Here is a 10,921-nt window from a genome sequence, read left to right on the forward strand (position 1 = left end):
TAACACAGATCATCATTCATAATCTCACAACCTCCAGGACTCTCATCCCCAGTCACCGCCATCAGCGTCGCCGTCCACCAGAAAATGAACTCCACCACCGCCACCAGCTTCAAACCGCCAACCCCAATCATCCTCCCACCACCAAACCCAAACACAAACCACATTCAATTCAAACCAAGCATCATCCTCATCCAGATTTAAACCCCTAACCACATGTGTTTTATATAAGAATTTTTTTTTAAAAAAAAGAACATAGATATAAGGGGTGTGAATGATTAGATGGTAATCGATTACCGAACATATTACTTGTCTGTAGATTTTTTTTAGTGTTTTGTGAGGTTTAAAAGTTTTCTGTGACTGGAACTTGAGTTGGACTTGGAAAGAAAGAAGAGTTTTCATCATGTTGAGCATTCAATAAATCTTCCAAACCATTAAGGTCGAAATAAAAATTTGGATCCATAACCGAAAATATGAAATTAAAAGAGATTAGAAGTAGAGAGTTGGAAGTGATGAATATGATATGAAAATATATTTAATACTCTATAAATAGAGAATTTGTTTTTATAACTTTTGTTGTTTTCATTTTTTAATTGTATAAAGCCGACGAGTCAGTTTGATGATAAACGCAAAACTAAGTTTGAATGATAAATGTGAATGGTGTAATTAATTCACTTTTCTCCGAATGGTGTAAGTTTGGATGTAACTAATTCACTTTTCAACAACCGACTTTAAGTCGGTGGACCAACTTGGTTGCTGAAAAAAAAAAATTTTTCAATTTTTTTTTATTTCGTATGCCGACTGACCGAACATAAACTCTTCAATGAGAGTAGTCTAAGTCTACTTCCATTCATAACCCAACCAAACCTGACTTTTCTTTAAAATATTAACTAGTAACAGAGCCCGCGCGTTACGACGGGAACGCAACATGGATTTGATCGGTAAGAGGTTGGTTGGTTATGGTATCGCTTCGCAACGGGCCTTTGGTCTTTAAACACCATTTGGGAATCCGAACAATACAAGTACAACTTGGGAATACGAAGTTACGAACCAATAAACCATGTCCAGTAGTCCATTTTGATACCTTTAATTCTAAAACGACTACCACCTAATCCGTATTGTTTATTATTTCGTTTTACCTAAACATAATTGTTCCTATTGAAAAACAATCCGATTTTTAGCAAACTCATTTGAGCCGACCCTAAAAGAAAAATTTTAAAAAAAATCAACATCTGTTAATTATGCTCCTAACTCATTTTGACTCAACTTAACAGGAACCCAAATTTTTTTAATGTAGGACCTTCCATCTAAACTTATAAAGTATAACCACTTACAACGGCTCAGGGCGGTTTTGTATGGTGAAGGGTCAACATTTGAAAATACATGTGTAAAGTTTTATTTAACATTAAAGACCCCTTCACATGTGTATCTAGTTGAACATAATACCCGAAAAAAAAAGCAACTATAGATATTAATAAAAGATCGGAGTTTCTGATTTCTTGATACAATAGTGCTCCTTAAAAATACCTTGTGTGGTCAACAATTATGTCTTCCATCTTACGAAACAAAACTCAAACTCATGACAAGAATTCCAAGCCAACAAAATTTATGAGTTTGACTCCAGAGTCGATTATTACTTTTTAATTTGAAATTGGTTGAAACAAGTTTGATTATATAAGTCAAAGAGTTGATAATCATTGTTCTCTTTTATAAAAGAATTATTATTTTCTTAAGAAATACAAATATATAAATTTAAAAACAAGATAAATTTTAAACACAACTGTTAAACAAATACAAAATTAATATATAAATTTAGAATTTTAAAGTTATAATATAAAAAAGTAAATAAAATTTGTTTTCCGAATTAAAGGGGGTGTGCTCGTGTTAACCCATGAATACACCGTCGTGTTCGGGTTCATGATGTGTGAGACATAATTTTCAGGCTTGTGTCAAAAAAGTCATCAACCAAATTGTTAATTTTTAGAATGACCAAACACAAGCTTGTTTACATATCCCATCGCTTAACCCCACAATCACATCTAAGCAGTTCTATGATGGACTAAACCAACATTTATTAAAGTTAATCTCTCCATTTCGCTTTGTATTTAGTCTAATAATATTATGATCAATAAAATCAACCTCTTGAGCAATAAGACCAACTTTGACCAAAACATCAATAATCCATAACAAGTCAAAGCAACATTAGTTTTGCCTAATGTAGTCAAGACTACACAATAACTAATTGTTCCCAGACTCATCCAAAAGTTTCCAAACCAGTGTACCAAATTATTCAGTTCTTCCTCATTTCTTCATTATTCCCAAAACACCCTTTAGCCATAACCATTGCATTGACATAAACATCCAATTTTGATTTATAATCAGTTTAAGTATGTGTCTCCACAGCAAATGTTTTGACACATTTCAACTCTAGAGTACCAAAAAGTGCATTTTAATGGGCATAACCCAACCTGAGATCTCAAGAGTACCAAAGAGCAGTGGCTTCACTAACTTGGATAGCCCAATTAAGACCTATTTTGAAAATTAACCAAAACTTAACCATGTCATACTTGTACTTCCCGTGAGTTTAAATCTCCACAACATGTGATTTAACACTATTAAATTACCAAAGAAAAAGTTGACTACACTAAGAATGACAAAAACCAACCTATGTAAAGCCTAATTTTCAGAATTGTGCTTAGAATGCCTTTGACTCTGACTTTTGTTATCCTTTTTGAAAAATATCAAATTCCCAAAATACCCTTGCCTTTGAAATAAAAAAAAAACATTTTACACAAGAAAATACCATTAGAAACTAACTTGTTGAATATAAAAACTATAATTAAAAACTGTTAGGCTTACCGGGCTTTCACAATTGTCTTCCACAAGACAAATATCATGTGCATTGACATCTATACATGTGTAATACAAAACTGATCAATTTTATAATTACAAAATAGGAAAAAAATAAGTAAATAATTACAAACATAAGTTATGCAACTAATAGTTGGCAAAATTAATAAAGTTTCATTGTAAACGATATTTATAAAACCATGACTAATTCCTTCGTGCCACATCTTTACAAACTGAACCAATTCGCTTACTCGTTTACAACCAAGCCGAATTCAAATCTATCCGCTCAGTCATTTGGTAACCAACGTTATCAAATCAGTAGGTATGAAATTTGTTCCCAAACTACTCATCTAAAATACAACCCGTTAGGTCATGGGTACTGGGGGGTGAGGGGTGGGCGCGGCCGCCTACGTGGCTCGCAAACACCGCTACACCCCTTCGGTGAGCGAGGGCGCGGCCGGCCGGCGTGGCTGTGGTCGCGGGGCAAATATAGCTGTTGGAGGGGAGTTTGACTGGTCAACGTTACCGTTGGCCAGTTTAAATATTTTTTTTTAACCTATAAATACAAATCCACACTTTTTATAAAAATTCAAACCATACATTCTCTCCATCAAAACTTCTATTTATATATTTATAAATGGCATCGTCGTCATCGTCTTCGTCTTCCTATTCTACCGAAGAAGACGAACTCATTTGTCAAGCGGTTCAAACGACGATAAGCTTTTTGAGAGATCAAAATCGCCCCCGAGCCCCCATTGTTCCGCCAACCGCGTATTCGTGATCGAAAGACCGCTAACGAGACTTTGATACGTCACTATTTTAGTCCCAATCCCACATATGGTGAGGATACTTTTAAAACCCGTTTTCGAATGACTAGACGATTATTCATGCGTCTAGCAAATGACTTGCCGGAGCACTTTGAGTATTTTCAACAAAGGGATGACGCTAGAGGTAAGCCCGGGTTCACGGCTACTTAAAAAATTACCGCCGCTCTTCGACAACTAGCGTATGGTGTTGGATCGGACATGTTGGACGAGTATCTACAAATGGCTAAAAAGACCGGACGCGATGCGCTTAACCACTTTTGTAGAGGTAAATATTTTTTTTACGTTTGTTTATATATTTTTCAAATATTTACATAACTTATATAACTTTAATAATTATATTTATGGGTCATATCGCTATACAAGCGGAGATACTTACGTAGACCAACAATGTATGATATCCAACGCATATACGAGGTGCACGGTGAAAAACATGGTTTCCCCGGGATGCTCGGTAGCCTTGATTGTATGCATGTTGGTTGGGCTATGTGTCCCACTGCTTGGCGAGGTCAATTCCATCGAGGTGATCACCCCGGCCCTACTATCGTACTTGAGGCGGCGGCGTCACAGGATCTTTGGATTTGGCATGTGTTCTTTGGGGTTGCCGGGTCTAATAATGACCTCAATGTTATCGATCAGTCACTGATAATCGATGACCTTATCGACGGGGTAGAACCTCCACAAGCTTTTTTTGCAAATGGAGAACATTTCAAGTACGGGTACTACCTCGTTGATGGTATTTACAACGAATGGGGGATACTTGTTCAAGCTTACGAGGCTCCAGTTTCTGACAAACGAAAGTACTTCACGAAGAAACAAGAATCGGCAAGGAAATATATTGAAAGGGTGTTTGGAGTCCTAAAGAAAAGATGGGCAATGTTGGCTAATCCAATAAGATTTTGGACAAGGGAGAAGATAACGGAAGTCGTCATCACGTGTATAATCCTACATAACATGATACTAGAAGACGAGAGTAAAGCTATTTGTCAAAACTACCAAGGTGATATTCCAAGACAAGAATCGACGATCACCGATGAACGACTAGCCAACATAAATATCAAGAGCCGTGAGTTACATGGCAACGTTCGGCATGAGTTGGTCGAGCATTTGTGGGATATAAGACCCGATGATCTTGTATTAGACTAGTATCAACGTAATGTTTTTTATTATTATTAATGTAATGTTTTATATTATTATTTAATGTATTATTTAAAATAATTAAACAAATAAAAAACTGGATCAAGCCCCTGCTCACCTGGACCACTACACCCTCTGGGGCTTGGTTGAGGGGCTTGATCCATGGCCATGTCATCGCCTACGTGTCAGATTTTCCTTGGCTCACCTGGGGCTTAACCAAGCCCCATTACCCTTAGCCTTTAGCTTGGACTCTGAACCATTAATAACCTGAAACATTAAACTAAAGTACCAGTAAGCAAAGGCAACACAACATATTAACAGTTTCATTACTTTTGCAAGTTGTGTGCAGGAGTACATACATTATAAGCTGATTCAAATAACTTATATCAACAATCAATAATTGGCATTTTTTTTTCAAAAAAAGTCAAATGGTGATTGTTAAGCATGCAACAGGTCATTCAAAGCACGGTGTATAAGCAGACCTGTAATTGTCTTTCAAAGCACAACTTTTGCTGACATCGGCTTCCGAGATGGTTGACAACCCAAAAGTTAAAAGCTATTCTGAACTTGAATAAGTAACCAAACCTATTTCACCCATAACCCCTAGTGCTAATTATAAAACCAGAATATTTGCGTGCTTTAATTAGTTGTTGCCATTGGTTTCCATATTCTAATATTCCATAAGTTAATCCAATTTATTAATATAACTTGTGTCATGCCTACAGAAAACAATGACTTCATCAAAACAAAATACAAAGATATTATAAAAATTAAACTTGTTGGATGATATTATAAATATGGCTAGAGCAGACATAAGTAGTGGTTCAACGATTCACAACACTGCAATAAAAAGAATATTAAGCAATAAAATCGTTGCAGGGAACAAAAATTATTAGAATAAATGTAAAAACCTTGGAAACGTAGTGATTGTATTCAGTCAAAAAAAAACTGTATTTGCATTAACATTCCCTGTTTTTATTCCACCAGAGACAGTTCCTGTCATAAGCTAAATCAAAGGCAATGGTTATTCACACATCCTTTTTGGATATTCACACACCCTCTTAACACATATCTTATCTCTATATACACCCTATAAAGGGTGTATGAATAACACATCCCAATCAAAATGAACAACCAATGAGCATTATTACTACCCTGTTTCCAACACTCATATTATCTCTACCTAAAAAGGACCAGTAAATATATTGCCACTTAGAAATCAAAGAAGCACAAACAAAAGAAGAAAAAAAAGGTCAATTCAACAAAAAAAACGAATCATTATATTCCCTCAATACTGGAACTGTTCATCCATAAACAGATCAATATGGGGTCATTCGGTCAGCTTACCAATAATTTAATTGAATCCAACTCTTGTGTTAAAGCCCTTTGTAACTGAAATCGCTTGCTCTTTCGTCTCATACTTCACAAAGGCACAACCTGCCAACACGGTGAATAAATGTTATAATTTCACCTCAAATTTTACGAAACCTAACAAACTGTTACCTGTTTCGCTCACTTTCCGAATACGAACCGCACAGCATCATTCGTCAATATCGTTACTCTTCCGGCTTCCATTAGGATAGCTACAATGGACAAGCTTTAGTCAAGTTCCCATTTCAAAATATACCAATGAACTGAATGGGGCAAAAGGAGATTTGGGGAAAAAACACTTAACTTTTGGGTACCAATCTCACAACAAAATCAATTGCAATTGGATGACGATCAGTAATTAACGAAACAAAAATCTTAATCAAGTAATTTCGAACCTGAATCCATATCCATAAAAGGCGAATATAGATTAAATATGAAGACAGCGAAGGTGATTGTGAATGAAATTTGCAATTGAAATGGAATAAGTTTGTGTTGTTTTGCATAACTGAATCGATTTATGAAAACAAGAAAGAGAAAAACAAAGCATAACTGAATCAAATACCTGAATCTATATGATCAAGATGAATGCGCCTCGCCAAAGATCAACATTACGCCGGAGACCTGCCAGAGAATTAATGAGGGCATTGAATTTGAAAGCGTCTTAAGAGAGAGAGAGAGAGTTGAAGTTGAAAGGTATAGTGTAATATAGATAATATAGATATCTCTTTTCCATCTACACAACCAATCAAACTCAAAATTTTCACTCCCGTTAACAATCAAATCAAACCAATTTTTTTAATAATAAGTATATATTGTTATTAATTTTTGTTGTATTTATTTAAATATATATATATATATATAACAACTATTTTTTAGTAACTTTACTTCTTGCCAACTATATTTCAACGAATCATAATATATACTGAGAACCGTATAGAAGTACTTTTTTATCTTTAGTAAGAACCATATAGATTTTTAGTACGATATAGCATAATAATACTTTATTATAGAATATAACGAGTATTATCTGGTGCTTGGGTTTTGATCGTATTGAGTTCTTTATCGATCCGAACTCAAATAGCTCTCTAGCAGCGCAACTCGTCGGAACTCCTAATTTAGATCCAGTGTTAGGTAATAACAGTAAAAAAGTCAAATTGCAAAAAATAATAAAAAAATCTTAAATTTCTTCTTGTGGCACCGACTATCTGTTTTACTTATATATTAGATAATTTATAAACTTTAATATTATAAGAAAAAAAATATATATTTAAAAATTATAAATAAAAAACAAGAGAACCCGTACTCGTTTGTACAATAATCAAACCACCTTCAATGGAAAAAAGGAGTGTTTGTTTTGTGAAAATGTCACATGAATGGGCCTCTTACCCATTCAGCTCTGAATGAGAAGAAAGACCTAATTACTACCCACAGATACCACAAGTTTGTTCGTTCGTTCGTTCCTTCTTCTCGGGCTCTTGGCGACCAACGCACACCATCGCTCGATTGAAAGCATAACCATGTTCGATTTCTGCTCTTTTTCTTTTGTTTCCCGGCCTCTAAGGTTCAGATATTATGGTTCGTAGAATCTAGGGTTTACTTCAGTTTATGTTAAATCTTATCAGGATTCATCAAATTACAAGATTCCTTTGGTTATGTCTTGAATAATACGCTAATTATATGTTTACCTCCAATTACCAACCACTTTAACAAAAATCCAATCCAAATTTTGCTATGCATACATCATCTTATTCTATGAAATTTTCGACAAAATCCAAAGGTGTGTTTTATACCTTCAATTTATATTATATATACGTTTGTTTGATGTTTCTAGTTCTTGTGTTAATGTCTTTCTTGCTTACTTTTAGAGAAGCACCTCAACTGATTACACTATTAAAAGACATCAAAGGCGGCCTCGATGTTCTCCGAGCTAAAGTCCAACTCTTAACTACTAAGGTTCCCGACTCGCATGTTTTTGTTTCAAGTAATTGTATTTATTTGAAGCTTCAATGAACTCTACGTATGGTATGATCAGGTAAAGTCAGACGTTTATCCAACAAAGACGGGATCAGCTATCTTGAGGCTAAGCATTTGCTTCTTCTAAACTACTGTCAGTCACTCGTATATTACTTGCTTCGCAAGGCAAAAGTACTTTCTATTCAAGGACATCCTCTTGTTCACAGTCTTTTGGAGACAAGATTGTTTTTGGAGAAGGTTTTCCACCTCTAGTCTTCATGTTTATTATGTTTAAGTTGTTTCTTTACTTCTTAATCATTTAAAGATTGCATTGTATAATAGTTTTAATGATGATGTGCAGATACGTCCCGTTGATAAGAAGCTGCAGTACCAAATTCAGAAATTAACAAGGCTAATCGTGGACTCAGATAAGCCTCATGAAGTAGATGATTCTTTGAAGCTTCGTCCGAATCCAGACATGCTTATTGACAAAGTTGCCCCTGATGTGAGTTGTTTTTTCTTTCTATGCAGTTAATGCCTTAAGAAAATCGAATATCAGTCAAGGACTGATAATTGAGATACCGGCTATTGCGGTGGGACATCGTTAATTTTATTATCATGCAAAATTTATATATATATATATATATATACATGTATAAAAACATAAACATATATAATATTAATAGTAATGTCAAAAGTCAAAACTCAAAAGTGTCATATTTGAAACATGATCTAATCGTAAGCTAGGAAATCTTCCTTCTGGTCCACATCAACCATGGCATCCAAAATATCAGTCAACATTGGTCAAATATCACTGATAACATCGGTACCGATATTTTGGTTGGGGACCGATATCCTACTGGTATATCGCCAATATTGGCTACATAGTTTTTGGTTCCTTAAATCAATGGGTTAAACAAAGACATTCATGTTAACAAAACGTCTTATGCTTATTTGTTTATGGGATAATGATGGCAAGTATCGACCCCCGAAGATTGCACCAGCTTCAATGGAGGAAAGTAAGAGCTCAAAACATGAAAGAAATACGTCAAGGAAAGAGAAACAAGCTTATAGGCAAGCTATGCAGAGTGAGTTTACAAGAGATTTTTTGAATGATCTAGAAGGAAAGCCTGAGGAGGTTAGGTTTCTGTTTTTTTATTTTGTTGGTTTTTGTTTTTACACCTGATTGATTTGATGGTTATGTGATAATAGGTAAGGGAGGTTATTGGAACCGAAGATAGAGAGGTGAGTAAATATAAAGCAAAATTGGAAGACCGGGCAAGGAGAGAAGAAGACCTCTTCACTCGAGCTCCTCTTACAAAAGAGGAAAAAAAGAAGCTGAAACACATGCGCAAATCAAGAAACGGGTCAGCCTTGTTTTTTTCTTTTTGTAATATATATAGTCTTTTATGCAGAATATGTTTTTTAAAGTGATTTTGTATGCATGTAGGCTGCTTGGTCTTGCTGATGGCTTCTCTGAGGATATCAAAGCTTTACCTCTTGAGTATGGTGATGGTGTTACATCATCTTTCATGGATTCAGATGCTGGAGAAAGGAAGTCTAAGAGACACAAGGTATCCAAATTATTCCATTTTCTGTCATGCATTCAGTTTTTTGTGAACAAGTTGGCGCAATACATTCGTTTTAAATGTTTTACCTTTCTATTATGGGCGTGCATGAATCGGTTTAGAAAACGATTTGGTTGTTTTAGTTTCAGTTTTTTCGTCTTTTGCTATTTGGACTAGAAATTTCTGGGACCAAAAAAAACTTGGCACACAATAATGATATTTTTGTTTAAATCTTTTAGGTAGTTAATAATTAACGGATTATTAAGTATTTGGGTTACCCTATTTTGAAACTACATAAAACCCAAAATAAAAATTGTAAACGTTATAAATTCGTTTCTAATTACGTGCAAAGCTGTTTTTCTTCAGTTTCATGCACATCCCAAGTTGTTTCTCTTCATTAAGATGTATATATTTGATTCTTTTTTTGCATAATAAGGTCAATGATACATAAAATTCTTTTTATCTTAAAAGGGAAAAGAGTCTGCATTGTTGTGCTTTGTTTTAAGGGATGTTTTGATACATAATAAAATCATTTAATCATAATGTCAAATATCCGATTTTCATACTAAGATTTTGGTTATGGGCAAATATGAATTTGAATTTTGGTTGGGTGGTTAACATTTTTCTTTTGTTTTTCTTACATTGTTGTTTTATCATATGTTTCTTGAATAATGGTTAACATTTTGTGTTTTTTTTCTGCATTTGATATGATCAACTGAGAACAGAGAAGGCATTAGGGATGGAAGAAAGGTGTTAACCTTCTCCAGATGCAGCTAGTTTATGACAAGTGGAATACTGTCTTTACTTTCAAGAACAGAGTGATCAAACCTTTTTTTTTTTAAGTTTTATTTAATTTTAACTGCATGCTATCTGTTTTTCAAATTTATATTTATCTTTAATGTGTAAAAATTGAAGAAAATCAATTATCTACATCATTAAAAAATTTAAAAAAAAAACTTAAATATAGTGTTATGTAAGATGGAGCGACTCGCGCTCATTCTCATCGACTGTGTTATGTTTTTCAACTTTAAATATCTCAGTCAGTTTAAATGATCATCTATTCATCTGTAATCAATAATTTGTAATCAGTTATTATTAATTAATTTATTTAATAATCCTGATGAACCGTTAACTTCCCGTAGGTCTTGACCTTATAGATAGGACATCATACAAGTTGACCTTATAGATAGGACATCATACAAGTTGACCATGTGTTGTAGT

The 10,921-nt window shown here is 34.3% G+C and overlaps 1 pseudogene across 1 annotated transcript; it reads left to right on the top strand.

Moving 5' to 3' along the window:
- The first annotated feature begins 3,893 nt into the window (after positions 1 to 3,893).
- LOC143590492 (uncharacterized) lies at positions 3,894 to 10,637 on the top strand (annotated as a pseudogene). The gene is made up of 9 exons (XR_013145478.1): positions 3,894 to 3,939; positions 4,441 to 4,737; positions 8,011 to 8,132; positions 8,212 to 8,390; positions 8,494 to 8,637; positions 9,097 to 9,270; positions 9,345 to 9,499; positions 9,583 to 9,706; positions 10,426 to 10,637. The product of XR_013145478.1 is annotated as an uncharacterized LOC143590492 (transcript).
- The last annotated feature ends 284 nt before the right edge of the window (positions 10,638 to 10,921 follow it).

Source organism: Bidens hawaiensis, unplaced genomic scaffold, assembly GCF_021521415.1.
Source record: "Bidens hawaiensis isolate Kalapana, Puna unplaced genomic scaffold, B.hawaiensis_p1.1 tig00038610_1, whole genome shotgun sequence".
NCBI classification, from domain to species: domain Eukaryota; kingdom Viridiplantae; phylum Streptophyta; class Magnoliopsida; order Asterales; family Asteraceae; genus Bidens; species Bidens hawaiensis.